Below are 15251 nucleotides of genomic sequence, written 5' to 3' on the forward strand. Positions count from 1 at the left end.
CTCTTCGTTTTGATCTTCCTCCTCCTTTTATTGTTTATTTGCCTATCCACCGACTTCACTGCTTTCTGCCTCCTCTTCCTATCTCTCCCTTCTACCCTTCCTCACTTCGGAACGGTTTCTTACTCCATTTGTTTTTGTTTTCTCTTTTTTTTAATCTTCCTCTTTTCTTCCTCTTCCTGTTGCTGTTATAGCTAACATCCTATTTATCTTCATCCCCATCTCCCTCCCTTTCTTCTCATTCTTCTCCCCCCTCCTTCTCCCACTTCCTCTGCCTCTCCCTCTCCCTCTTCCCGCTCCTACTGCCAAGATCATAATACCAAAGACAATACAAAAAAAAGTGAAATGTCTACAAATAAACAGAAAATGTGCACTAATCCACATTTCTGTAAAAAAAAAAAAAAAAAAAAAAAAGGTTAATGAATAATAATCCAAACCTGAGTAAAGTACAAATAAAATATAAATTTGGCAAAAAAAAAATTGTACAAATAAATTTCAAAACACATAAAAACAATTTCATGTAACCTGTTGCATTTAGGCCCAGTCCCCAGTGCAATCACATTAACTCTTGCAACTCCAAGTAAATAAATAATAATAATAATAATAATAATAATAATAATAATAATAATAATAATAATAATAATAATAAATAAGAGTATCAAAGAATAGAATATAAAATCACTTTTATATAAAAAAAAATCATTACAACAACTTTAATATGAACAAAAATGAAATTACTGCTATTCATAATATATGCAACAAAATGATTTAGTCCAGCATTGCACAAAATCATGCAGTTTATTTTTGGACTTTCATTCCAAAGGCAAAAACAAGATGAGAAAAAGATTAACAAATGCTAAAAATGGATGCTATGCACAAAACTTATGATAAAAATGGTAATAATAAAAGCAATAAAAGTAACAATAATAATAATAAGTGCCGATGATTGGCAGTATTGGTGGTACTATTATTGTTGTTGTTGGTGGTGGTATTGTTGCTTTTATTGTTATCATTGTTGTTGTCGGTGGTGCAATAATAAAAACTACTATTACTACTACTGTTGCTTTTACAACAACAAAAAGACGACAAACCCTAATAACAGTACTCATACGACTACCTACACTAACGCTAATAACATTTTACTAATAATATTACTATTATGACCACCACCACAACTGCTACCATGCCCACCATAAGTACTAGCACCACCAAAACTGCTTCTGCTGCTGCTACTACTATTTATACTATTACTAATATATTGATAATGATAATAATAACAATAATAATGAAAAACATATTCATAGCCCAAAAAACATTACCAATAAAAAAAGTCGAATTTTTATATAGCCATATCCCTCAAAACAGTTTAACCTAGCTCACTCATTAACCTGTTATCATTAAAGTAATAACAAAAGGCTATTTGTGATTAAGATGTAATAAATCAATTCACGAAAGACACTTCTGATGATGATAACTACAAAATAAATACTGAAATGATAATGATTATGCCAGAGTAACAACCACCATGACCATAAATAATGATACCAATAATAGTACTGGTAATAAAACAAAACTAACCTTGATTGGTCCCTTATTATGAAGTTTGTCGTCCTCTGTGAAGGAAGAGAGCAGAAACAGTCATTAATATACAAGGATGACTTTTTTTTTTTCCCTTGTGCACAACAACAACCAAGGGAGTCGCAGAGAACATGGAAAGTGTGAGAGGATGATGATCAAGGAGAGGTTGGAGGTTGGAGGGGGTGTGGGGGGGGGAGATAAGAGATAAGGCATAATAGTAGAGGAGGGGTATGAAGCATGGGGTGGGGTGGGGGTTGGTGGAAGCATGATTTTATCTTATCTACCCACTGGTTCCCGTTCCTTCAAACTTAGTTGTTTAGTCCTTTCTTATCTCTCAAGAATATCCAATTGAAAAAAACTAATGTATTATTACCATTAGCATGATGATAAAACAGTTCATGAAAATATTTGATTTCTGTTACAATAATCCTTAGGCAAAATAGTTATTTTAGAAAAAAATACGAATGAGAAACCTCTATACCAAATCCTATGAAACATGCAAAAATAAGCACCCAAATACACTAGAAAAAAAATCCAATAACTAATCATGGCATTGCTTCTTAACATATAAATGGACCAAAACAAACAAAATTATCAAACAATAAAAACATGTCACAAAACAAGAAGTGAGCAACCCAAGCCACTTCCAACCATGCTCTGCCCTTCCCTATGAGCAAAATCCACCAAAAACCCAGACAACAGCCAATCAGGGATAACTTGTCATATGAAGAAAAAAAAAGTCCTATGTCTCCCTCTATTTCTTCCTTCCTCTTTACTTAAACATCTAACCCACTTCTCCTTCTATATTCAATCCTCCTTCCCATTTTCAATTTCTCCATCTCTTCCTCTCTACTTACATATCGAACCCTCCCTCCCTCCCTCCCTCCCTCCCTCCCTCCCTCTCTCTTCTCTCTCTCTCTCTCTCTCTCTCTTTCTCTCTCTCTCTCTCCTCTCCCTCCCTCTCCCCTCACTGCTCCCAAACAGGCAAGCAAAGGCAACTTGTTTACCCCTCGGCCCTGACACCATGAATCAACCCCCACACCTTGCTCCCACGCTAAGCAGGCCTTGCTACTGCACTTAGGCTGACGACCAATTTTTTTTTCTTTCTCTTATTACTCATCTTTTTCTTTTCCCTTCCTTCTACATTGCTTTAACGGTTATTTTTTCACCATCTTTCTTTTTCTTTCTTTCTTTCTTCCTTTGTAACTTTCACCTGCTCTTATTCTTGACCTTAATTATGTATTCTTTTGCTTTCTCCTCCTGTTCTTATCCTTTTCATTTGAAGTCCATTTTCTACCTCCTCCTAAACTTTGTTTCCCCCCCATTCCTAATTTCAATATTTACATTAAAATAATATGCATTCTCATTTGTAATTCCCTTTCTGCAATTCATAACTTTATCCCCTTTATTTACTTTCTTACTCTTTGCTCCTACACCTCCTTTTCTCTCTCTTTATTTCATTTTCTCATTCTTTCCCCTCCATTCCTTCCTCAGATTTTACACCTCAAGGAAAGAACTCAAATTTACAACAAATGTTTTACTGACATGACTTTTTTTTTTTTTTTGGGGGGAGGGGGAGGAGACAAGGTCTGAAAATTTGACAGAAAATTTTTTCTTATGGTGAATAACCTTTGAAATATACAATAAATGTCTTGCATGTACCTGGAACCACCACCTTTCCCTCTTCTTATTCCTAGTCTTGTCTGTCTGTGTGTCTGTGTCTGTGTCCTTCTGTATGTCTGTCCAGCATTGACCTAGCTTCTATATTAAGGAAATAGAAAAAAAAAGAAAGTAGTATGTTCTACTCTAATAATGTTTTTAGATAAATTATGTTATAAAAAATATCAAAGACGTTACAAACAGCACAAAAACAACCATGGCATACATAAAGTAAGCTGACAAAATGTAAATTATCTATAAGTAACCCACACAAATACACACACATACACACACACACACACACACACACACACACACACACACACACACACACACACACACACACACACACACACACAAAATATATACTAACATATATATATATATATAATATATATATATATATACCTATATATATCATATATATATACATATATAATATATACATATATATCTATATATATATATATATATATATACATATATATATACATAATACATATATATATATACATATATATATACATAATACATATATATATACATATTAAGCATATATATATACATATATACATATATATACTATATATATATGACATATAATTATATATATACATATAATATATATAATATACCATATATAATATATATATATATATATATATATACAATATATATATATAATATACATACATATATATATATATATATACACACATAAATATCTATATATATATACATATATATATATATATATATAATATACCATTATATATATACTTAAGTATATTACATTATATATATATATATATATATAGATATATAATATAACATATAGATATATAATATATATATAGATACATAATATATAATATATATTATATATATAGTATATATATATACATATACATATTATATATATATATATATATATATATATCTATATAACATATACATTATATATATAATAATATATATATATATATAATATATCATATACATTAATATATATATAATATATTATATATATATATACTATATATATATATTTAAATTATATAATATGTACACATATATATACAATATACATATATATATTATATATATATATATACATATATATTGTTTTCTTCATTTCCTCTTCCCTTAATCTTCCCTTTTCCATTCTCTTCTCCTCTGCCTCAACTTCTTCCCTCCCTTTCCCCTCCCCCCTCTTTCCCCTCCCCCCTCTTCCTATTTTCTCCCCCCCCCTGCCAATCTATCCTGAACTTCCCTCCCTTTCCCTAATTCCTCTATACCTCAATTCCTGAATGGCCTGCATTCCTGAGCCACCACAGAAACTTCTTCCCTATCTGTCACACATCAATTTCAACGTCAATAAACACGCAATGGCCAATGCATTTCTCCTCACAATGATTACATCAGCTGTGATGTGATGAATAGTTTGCGGTGAGAATGAATATTCTGAATATCTATTAGCACTAATAAGAACATAACACTATTACAACTACTATCATTAGTGACAATTATTACATCACTAAAAACTATCTGAATAATAAATAAACAATAACAATTATAAAACATTGAAAGGAACAATAACAATAACAATTACAATATAGCAATACCAATACAATAACAACAATCATACTAGTAATTACAGTAAAGATGGTGATAATATATCTATATATATATATAGTATGATAGAGATAGATATAGATATATAGAGATATATTATCTATATAGAGAGATAGATATAGAGTGGCGATTTATATGATAGAGAGGTGATAAGATAGCTATATGGAGGATATATTAGCGAGATATATTATTGTGGATGATATATTAGAGAGAGTATATATATAGTATATAGATAGAGGTATATATACTGTATATATATAGATAGAGAGAGCATAGTAATTATATGATATATATATAAGAAATAGATGATTATATAATCAACGATATAGATATATAGATAGAAATAGATAGAATAAATAGAATATATATATATATAGATAGATATGAAGCTATAGGAGAGATGATATAATATATTTAGTATTGATAATATATAGATACTATATTAGATATAGATTATATATATGTATGATATATATATAGATTATATGTATATAATATATTTATATTTATAATATATATATCTATATATATATATATATATTATAATGTATATATATATATTATATTTTATAATCTAATATATATATATAATATCCTATATTATATATATTAGAGTTATATAGAGATATAGACTATGATAGAGATATAGATATATATATATGTATATATATATCTGGATCATGTTATTAATAGTATAATAGATATATATATAGCATATATAGATATATAAAATATGTATATATATATCCTATTCTATATATATATTAATTTAATATTATATCTATATTATATATATCATTACATATATATATATTTATATATATATTAATATATAATTATATATATATAAGTATATTATATTAATATATAATATATATAATATAATATATATATTATATATATATATATCTATATATATTTATATATTTAATATATATATTTATTATATATATATATATATATATATATATATATTATATATATATATATATAATATATATGATCAATATATTTATATTTATATATATATAAATATATTTTATATATGTATTATATATAAAAAAAAAAAAAAAAAAAAACAAAAAAAATATTATATAATATATATATATATATTTATATATATATAGATATAATATATATAAAAGAATATCACTCACATGGATGACAAGGATATGCTCATAAGCAAGACATGACAAAACTAAGGGCCGACTGAACAAGCACATTATCTAGATAATAACAATGCAACAATATTATATATAGATTGAGAGATATAATATAGATATATTATAGAGTATATAGAGATGGAGAAGATATAGATATATATTATTATATATAGAAGTAATTATATATGGAGATATATAGTAGATATAGAGATATAGATATATAGAGTATTATGGATATTGTATAAATAGATTATATCTATCTATATATATAGTATATATATTTATAGGTAGATATAGATGTAAATATATAGAGATAGATGATATATATATAGATATGATATATAGATGAGATGATACTAATATATGGATATATTATATGTATATAGATAAGAGTGATATATTAGATATATATATATAATGTAGAATGAAGATATATATAGTAGATAGATAGTATAAGAAGCGATATAGATATATATAGATATGGAGAATCTATATAGTCTAATATATATATATAATTTAAAACATTAATACTATATATAATATACATTAATATATATTACATTATTATATTATATATTTACAATATGATTATAATATATGTATATATAGATGTGTATATATATATATATTAATATATATATTATAATATATGTAGAAATATATATTAGATATATAGTATAATAGAGTATATATATATATATATATGGATATATATATATATATATATCTATATATTTATGTATATACTATATAGATATATATATATATATGTATAGTATATATATATATATATAAATATATATATTATATGTGTATATATATATATATCTATCATAAATCTATATATATATATATGTGTATATATATATATATATATATATGTATATATCTATATATGTATATATATATATATATATAGAAGATATATGGATATATATTATTATATAGATCTATATATATATATATATATATATATATATATATATAGATATATACAGAGAATATATATATATATATATATATATATATGTATATATAAACACACCCATAATGTATATATATAGGTATATATATTATATATATGTATATATGATATATTATATATATTATATATATATATATGTATATATATTATATATCGATATATATATATATATATAATATATAATATTAGTGTATATAAGATATTATATATATATATGTATATAATATGTATATCTAATATAGATGTACGAGAGTAGATATATATATAATAATATATATATATATATGTAGATATGTATATCTATTATATATATATATAGAGATATAGATATAGAGAGTATACATAGGGGACATAGATTATAGATATCTATAGATATATAAGAACATAGAGATATATTAGATATATATATATATAAAGATAATATATATATATATAGTATATATTATTATGATACTAGGGATCTAGATATATATGATAGAATATATATATAGATATATGTATATATATATATTAGACTAGATAGGTATAGATATTTATTATTTAAAAAATAAATAATATATATATACATATCTATATATATATATATATATATATACATATATAATATCTATATATATATATTATATATATATTATGTATGTATAGATGTATATGTATATATGTATATGGTATATATGTATGTATTATCTATATATTGTATAGATATATCCTATATATATATTTTTTTTAATATGAATATCACATATATATACAATAATATATACTACAATATATATAAATAATAGATATATATTATATAATATAGTATATATATATATACATATCTATATATACATATATAAATGTACATATATATATATATATATATATATATGGGGGGTGTGTTGTGTGTGAACACATAGATAGATATATATAAAGATACAGATATCTATATATACACATATAGAAAATTTTTTATTTTAAAATATACATCATAGAGATATATATAGATAATATATAGATAGCTAATACATAAATAGATATATTAGAAGAGAGTACAGAGAGAGATAGAGATATATAGATTAGAATAGAAGTATATATATCGATATAATATATATGAATATAAATAGATATATATTATATATGAAGAATAGATAGATGATAGTATCTAGAGAGAGATATGTAGAGTTAGGAGATATATAGAGATATAGATGATTATATAATCGATGAGATATAGATATAGATATTAATAGATATATAGATATATAGATAGATAGATCTAGTATAGGTAGAGAGATAGATATATAATGAGTGTATATAATTATATGTATATATATATAGAAATATATGTAGCTATATCTATATCTGTATATATATATATCCTATATATATATATATATTATATTATAGTATATATAGATTAGATATATATACATATATTATATATATATATATATAGATATATAGAGAGAATAATATATATAGATAGATTATAGTTATATTATTAGATATATGGAGATAGAATATATATATATATAGAGATAGATGAATTATATGTATTATATATATATAATAAATGGTATATATATAATAAATAATAGCATATAAAGAATAAATATATATATAATATAATAAAATAAAATATTATATAGATAGATATATATAGAGATATATATATATATAGTATCTATATATATATATTATGTATATATATATGTATATATATAGTATATAGATATATTATATATATATTATATATATATAGTATAAATTATATATACATTATATATATATATTATATATATAAGCCCTACCCGCCTATCATTATATATTATATATATATAATATATAATATATATACATATATATATATATATATATATATATATAGATATATATATAATAGAATGTATAATATTAATATATATATATATATCTAATATATATAATTATATATATATATATATTAATGTATATATATATAATATAATATAATGAGATAATATATAATGTATATATAATGAAGTTATATCGATATATATATTATATATATATATATATTATATATATATATATGTATAATAAAATATATATATCTATATATATATATGTATATATAAATATAAAGATATATATATAATATATTATATATTATTATATATATATAGAGAGGAGGAGAGAAGAGAGAGGAGGAGAGAGATGAGGAGTGAGGAGACGAGAGAGATGATGAGAGAAGTGAGAGGAGAGAGTGGGAGAGAGGAGGGGAGAGAGGGGGGGGAGGAGAGGAGAGACGAGGAGAGAGAGGGAGGGATGAGAGAGAGAGAGAGGAAGGAAGAAGAAGAGGAGAGAGAGAGAGAGGAGCGGGAAGGAGAGAGAGAGAGAGAGAGGGAAGCGAGAGAGAGAGAGAGGAGAGGAGAGAGAGAGAGAGAGGAGAGAGGATGAGAGGGAGAGAGATGAGGAGACGAGGACGAGAGAGAGTGAGAAGAGAGAGAGGGAGAGAGAGAGGAACGGAGAGATGAGAGAGACGAGCGAGAGAGAGAGCAGAGAGAGGAGGAGAGGGGGCGGAGAGGGAGAGGGAAGAGGGAGAGAGAGAGAGAGAGAGAGAGAGAGAGAGAGAGAGAGAGAGAGAGAGAGAGAGGGAGAGGGAGAGGTGAGAGGGAGAGGGAGAGGGAGAGGGAGAGAGGGAGAGAGAGAGGGAGAGAGAGAGGGAGAGAGACAGACAGACAGACAGACAGACAGACAGACAGACAGACAGAGAGAGACAGACAGACAGAGACAGACAGAGACAGAGAGAGGGAGGGGGCAGAGAGAGGGAGGGGGCAGAAAGAGGGAGGGGGCAGAGACAGAGACAGAGAGAGGGAGGGGGCAGAGACAGAGGCAGGAGTGTGTGTGGGAGTGGATGTGGGAGTGGGAGTGGATGTGGAAACTGGATATGGGATAGGGGTGGAGATGGGAGTGGGAGTAAGTGTGGGAATAAAAGTAAGAGGGAGAATGAGAATAAGAATGAGAGCGTGTGTGAGAATAATAGTAAACAAATAAAAGTAAAAGTAAATAAACAAGAAAAAATCACATATCAGAGCTCAGAGCTAAATGAAAAAAAAAGAAAAAAAAAACAATAACAATGCAAACAGCCATATTACAGAATATTCCAGAGAAAGCAGTGATAAATTGTAGCTCATCACTCCATCCTAGGCAAGCAGTGCAGAAGACATACTTGTGCAAGATTATCAGCCAGTATCCGTAAGCACAATCACACATTAGGAGTGAAGCCCAAGCAAAGGCATGAATATCTTGCAACTTATTTTTATTTCTCTCTACTCTCACTCTCCTCTTCCACCTTTCCTCTTGCTCTCCTCTACCACCTTTCCTCTCACTCTCATTTTTCACCCCTCCTCTCACTCTTACTTCTTGTATCTTATCTCATATCTCATATAACTTGCATACATCTCATTAATCTCTTCTCTTCTCTCCTCTACATCTTATTTCACTCATATCACCTATCTCCCTTCACTCGCTTCTCTCACTTCACTCTCTTCTCTTGCCTGTCTCCCTTCTCTCCTATCTCCTGTTCCTCTTCTCTCAACTCTTTTATTGTTCTCTTTTCTCTCTACAGGAGAGAGAGAGAGAGAGAGAGAGAGAGAGAGAGAGAGAGAGAGAGAGAGAGAGAGAGAGAGAGAGAGAGAGAGAGAGAGAGAGAGAGAGAGAGAGAGAGAGAGAGAGAGAGAGAGAGAGAGAGGGAAAAGGTGATTGAGTGGGTGAGTGATGGAAATGGAGTGGGTGAGAGTGAGGGAGAGATAGAGGAAGAAGTGGGTGGATGAGGAAGAGAAGGAAGATGGAGAAAAAACCTGCTGGGGGGGAAGGGAACTCTTACAAAGCAATACAGCCTCCTGACAGCCAGCTTCTCTCTCATCAGCTTTTACTGTGGATTTCCACATGAATGCATGCCTCTGTACTTAGTTGACTGAATATATTAACTGAATATATTATGATTTGTAATTAACCCTACAAAAGATAATAATGGAGCAGATATATCTGGTGAAACAGTGTAATCATGAGGAACTAACATAAAGTGATCATTCTGTAGTAACTTCAATTCAAAGCTTTATCTTACCAGTATACAGTTATTTTTGGCATATTTTGTATTTTACCTTACTGTCATGCATTACAAAATTTAATTCATATTATTATATCTATAAAGACCTTACTGTCATGCATTACAAAATTTAATTCATATTATTATATCTATAAAGATAAATAAAACTGAATTCATCTGAGTTCATTACCATAATTTCACTAACTTTTCATGTCATTACTTTCTTTTCTCACTGGTTCTTTCCCCCCAAAAAAGGGATATTTTTACAACTATACAGTATATAAGAACATAAATTCCATACCAACCAATACAATATTAGAAAATATGTTTATGTCTTTAGTTATGATATATGAAACTATCAAAAGGCTGAGTACCAATATTTTTAAAACAAAAACTCAAGTCTTATTGCCTACAAACTTCATATACTGTCTACTTCAAATCTTAGGACCAATATTTAACAGCCAGTACTGCCTACAATGAAGACCATTGATTTATGGCAGTGGTTCCCAAACTTTTCCAGGCTGGTAACCCCATGGCTTCCAGGTGGATTTATAGTTCCCCTCCCCACTCACACAAAAGCTTTCTTTTTTTTTAATGCTTCAAGTAGGAAACAAAAGTAAACACAAAGATGTCTATCATAAATAAAACCTGATTAGTCAACCAATTTATTTGACAGATTTGTATTGCATTTATTAGCTGCTCCTTATGCCATCCTGTCCCTTCCCTGCCACCCCCTTTAGCCTTACCGCCCCTCCTAGATCTTTCCCATGGGGGTGGTACTGCCCACTCTGAGAACCAGTGATCTATGGTATAAACATATGTGATATCTACACCTTTGAGTATCTTGGAATTTACAATTCAATGATGATAATAAATGGTACCATTTTATATGGTTAATGTTACAGAGAACGATGCACAAAGATAGAGGGAAACATACAGTGCCATCTTCTAGAGCAAAAGAAAGTATAGACAGCACAGGTACAGCTGCAGCGACCTCCTATTTACTGTATAATGAAAATATCTACTGCATGTCACCGCTCAAGTACACAACACCCTTGCACACCAGAGTTCTTAATATCGTGTTTTCTCCAATTTCATATGAAGTGCTAATAAAAGGGGGCTGCTGGGAGCTTGCACCCCTGTCTAAATAAATAGAAGGTAAGAAAGGTTAGGTTTGGAATTTTAGGTTCGCATGATAGCCTAGTTTTTGAATTTGGAGAGTGCATGGCTCTCGGTAATAAATACCTTTTCTATAGTTATATTTCGTAATACCTAAATACACTGCAGGGCTGTAAATTATGTATTGCTTTTACCAAGTATAATATTCAAAATTCAATTTAGCTGTTATCACATGTAAACCACCAACATACCCACACCTATCTGCACTAGGCAAAGGCCAACAAAACTTCATCACATTTATCTTGCCAATAAAGAGCTTGAGGACTTTCCTTGATAGTCAACCACTACCTTATCGAAGACAGTAGGCTCTCCATCAAAGTTTCAAGTTTCAAGTTAGCTAGTACAGAAAAAAATGTTGTCCTTAATGGCAATGGGAGTTTAATCTGAAGTCATGCCAAACTTTCTCATACTCACTGAATTGTTTACAAAAATTCACAAAGCACAAAAACTACATACATGTTCTCATACACCCACAGATAAATATACACACAAACTCAAGTGATAACAAAAATGAACAATACAAATCCACATGAAAATGCAAATAAAATTAATTGGTAAGTATATACATTTTCAATCAATGATATCTATTATTTCACATTCATAATACTTGTTATCAAACAAAACAAATATATTGTCATAAGAATTTTGTAACATGTTGCCTACAACCTCAACACTTTCCATCATTCTCCTCTCAAGAAACACAAACAATTTATAGAATATATATGCTAAGCATGGTATTAACTATACATATATGTATTTCTAAATTGTAAAAACAAAAAACAAAAATTCAGTATTCAGTGTGTCCCAATATTCTGAGTTCTGTATACTTGTAACATTAGCATGAACAAAATATACTGAAATGACATGCATTTCCAAAGGACTAGAAATTTACCTTGGGATTAAACGGGTATTCTATTAATATCTTCAGTTATAAAAATCAAGTTACAAGTGCTTCTTAGAAGCACAAAGTCCACTTTTCTTTCGTAACAGTATTTTCACGTTCTCTATTTACACCTTTTGTCAGTTTCACACATACACTAGGAAGTAATTATATCTAATTAACAAATACATCAAGATAGCCTCTCATATGTGATTTTTTCTAACATTAGTACAAAATACTGTTAATCACATTTTCAACATATTTCCTAAATCGAGCAACACAAAGACACAAGAAATCTATACGTTTTACGAGTGAATCGCGTGAAATGACAAAACCATATGTAATTGTCTAGCAATTTTTACATGACATTAGCAGCCTCTGTGCATAGGCCTCTGTGAGTAATCCGCTCTGTGATTTGCTTATATACATACATTACCATTATTTTTTTTTTTAATATTAGGAAAATATACGATTTACTAAGCACTTTTACGATTAAACCAACTAATCACAGCTTTGTTCCTTCACTAATTCCGATTTATTCCATCCGTTCTATGCCCTCTCCTATCGTTCGCCTTGCCGCGGCGCCCACACCGCCCACCCACACCCACTGGAGGAGCACGGGCGGCCACGGACCCACGAGGGAGAGAAGACGAAGAAAGGCAAAGGGCAGGGATAATAGACCGAATTTGTCCCTCCTCTCGAATGGTCCTTCTCCGTCTGCCTCTCTCCCTCTCTCCCTGCCCCTCTCTCTCACTCTCTCTCCCCCTGCCTCTCCTCTCTCTCTCTCTTCTCCCGCCCTGCACGCCCCTGCCGCATGACATGCCCGTCCCTCCCGCCCCCGCCCTCCCCCGAGGCCCACGCCCCGGCCGAGGGCACGAAGGAGGGCCAAAATCGAGGCCAGAGCGAGAAAACTCACCGAGCGCGGACTTGAGCACCGAATCCCCGCCTCAACACATCACAACAAACATGGCCTCCAACATGGCCTCCCACATGGCCTCCAACATGGCCTCCGCGCGCACGCCTCGGCCCCGTCCCTGCGAGCCCCCGCGTCCTCCACGCCCCTCCTAGCCCTGCCACGGCCTAGCCAATTTCCCTCGCTACGCCCTCGGAGGCCTCTCACACGCCCACGCCCGCCGGAGAAGGCTCAAACTTTGACATATATTGCGGCGCCAAGGAACACTTTATCGATTTTCGTGGCGGCGGATCTGCGCAGCCAGTCCCGAGCGACCACCTGCCACGCCACGCCCGCCAAACGCGAATCCTCCAGCCCTCGCGCTCCTCTGCTTCGCCTTCTCTCGCGCCTTCTGCGTCTCGCCTTTCTCTCCTGCTCTTGCCTTTGTCACCTCGGGCTGTTGCTCTTTCCATGGGTGGTTGTTTGCTGGTCTGTCGCTGTCTCTGCTTTTCGCTATATTGATTTTCTTTCTTTTTTTCTATTGTACATCTTTCTAGTTATCTAAATGTTTTGTCTATTCTCTCTCTCTCTCTCTCTCTCTCTCTCTCTCTCTCTCTCTCTCTCTCTCTCTCTCTCTCTCTCTCTCTCTCTCTCTCTCTCTCTTTCTATCTATCTATCTATCTATCTATGAATATGTCGCCTTCCTCCCCCATGTCTCTGTTTCATATACATTTATACCTTCATGATACTATTTACGTGTGTTTGTTCAGGTAAAGCAAGAAAGACTTATACCATGTGTAGTTATTTATATATATCGTTCTCCTTAATTATTCTTTGTGGAAACCAATGAATTTGACTTTGTCTCTGTAATATTAAAAGTTTTTTTTTTTGGTTATTCCCGTGTGCTTGGCATTATTAAATCGTGATGTTTTATCATCCACAGCCTGTGGTTATGTAATCTGATATTCCTTCCAAAGAATTCTAAATAGGAAAATGATATGTTTATTTAAGAGACAGATATGGATATTGATGCTAAAAGAGATTACAACATTGATAACGCGGATAAGATGATAATGATAAAAGCAGAAATAATAAACATAATCATAATAGTAAGAACGGAATAAAAACCGTTTGTAATAGATAAGAAAAAACATAATCATAATAGTAAGAATAGAATAAAATTGTTGTAACAAATAGATAAGATGCAGAAA

General features: G+C 30.2%; 1 long non-coding RNA gene across 4 annotated transcripts; it reads right to left on the minus strand.

Moving 5' to 3' along the window:
• Window positions 1-1569: 1569 nt before the first annotated feature.
• On the minus strand, window positions 1570-14396 carry LOC119573286. 4 transcript variants are annotated; one of them, XR_005228791.1, is made up of 3 exons: window positions 14329-14396; window positions 13161-13305; window positions 1570-1610 (listed from the first exon to the last, which is right to left on the minus strand). It is a non-coding gene; the product is annotated as an uncharacterized LOC119573286 (long non-coding RNA). The 4 variants fall into 4 exon arrangements; XR_005228792.1 differs by having other exon boundaries at window positions 14299-14384; XR_005228790.1 differs by having other exon boundaries at window positions 14269-14382.
• Window positions 14397-15251: the final 855 nt, after the last annotated feature.

This window comes from Penaeus monodon, chromosome 5 (genome assembly GCF_015228065.2).
Source record: "Penaeus monodon isolate SGIC_2016 chromosome 5, NSTDA_Pmon_1, whole genome shotgun sequence".
In the NCBI taxonomy this organism is placed as follows: Eukaryota; Metazoa; Arthropoda; class Malacostraca; order Decapoda; family Penaeidae; genus Penaeus; species Penaeus monodon.